The sequence below is a fragment of the Vulpes lagopus genome, chromosome 16 (assembly GCF_018345385.1).
Source record: "Vulpes lagopus strain Blue_001 chromosome 16, ASM1834538v1, whole genome shotgun sequence".
NCBI classification, from domain to species: Eukaryota; Metazoa; Chordata; class Mammalia; order Carnivora; family Canidae; genus Vulpes; species Vulpes lagopus.
This window is the reverse complement of record NC_054839.1, coordinates 48,822,247-48,823,394: the sequence shown is the minus strand read 5'-3', so window position 1 is coordinate 48,823,394 and position 1,148 is coordinate 48,822,247. Positions and strand designations below refer to the sequence as shown.

General features: G+C 32.3%; 1 non-coding gene across 1 annotated transcript; it reads left to right on the top strand.

Annotated features, from left to right (window-relative positions):
* Positions 1-607: 607 nt before the first annotated feature.
* LOC121477212 lies at positions 608-713 on the top strand. Its single transcript, XR_005984141.1, has one exon. It is a non-coding gene; the product is annotated as a U6 spliceosomal RNA (small nuclear RNA).
* Positions 714-1,148: the final 435 nt, after the last annotated feature.

Below are 1,148 nucleotides of genomic sequence, written 5' to 3'. Positions count from 1 at the left end.
ATGCCTGTATACCACAACCTACCGAGTAATGATCGCTGCTTCCTTTCTGTCTTCTAAATCTTACCACTTTCCTTTCCTAAGTCTCACCTAGAACAGTATAGGTGGCATATTATGAGAAGCAATTTTCCCAGCCTCGAGTAGGAGTAGTAGTGTCAAACAGATAACTTACCATCTAACATATTTTATTACGAAGAGGGCCATGGTTATCTGGGGGGGATGAAGTTACTCTCTTCTAAAGTAATATAAATTATCCATTCTTTTCTAAAAATCTATATAAAATATCTAAAAAGTGTGTTTTTTGGTAACACAATAGGTAGAATGATTTTTTAAATAACATTTGGTCTGTATAGGATATTGGCAGAAACAAAGCAGTCTTATAAGTAAAATTGATGAAAATGTTTTTATACTTGATTTTTAATAATTATATGAGGAGAAATTGCATTATATGGGTCTTGGTTGAATCCTACACACACACATATTTTCTCTCACCTTAAATTTTTAATTAGAAGTGAGATTTTATATGAATTATTACAGCTTATAGTGTAGGATAGGAATGGCCTAGAGACAGAACAAAGCCAGTTGTAATGCTAACAATATAGCCACCACTGTGCTTGCTTGAACAGCACAAAAACTAAAATTGGATAGATGCAGAGAAGATTAGCATGGCTCCTATACAAGGATGACATGCAAATTTGGAAACATTTTATATTTAAAAACAAATAACAACAAAACAATATAATCACCCCTAAATAAAAAAGACACTATTGTACCATCAGAATTTATTCAAAAAGTAAAAGTTGCGGTTACTTAGAAGACCATATGTTATTTTAGTTCTTACATATATATTAGCATAAAATATTATGCACATAGACTTCCTTCTAGAATATTGCCTACTGTATACTAAATTTTTTTCCCTTACCCAGTGATCAAGCCCATACTATGCCTGTCTGAGCCACCATCATTTCTTTCCAAAGCTCTTGAAATATTCTCTTAACCTTCCATCTTGTGTTTACTTTTGCATTCCCACTACATGCTTATTTTCAGCACATTGGCCAAAACAATCTTAGTAACTTAAGTCACATCATGTTATTCTTCTGTCAAACTCATGAAACTTCATTTCACTCATAGTAAAAGATAAACTAAGTACA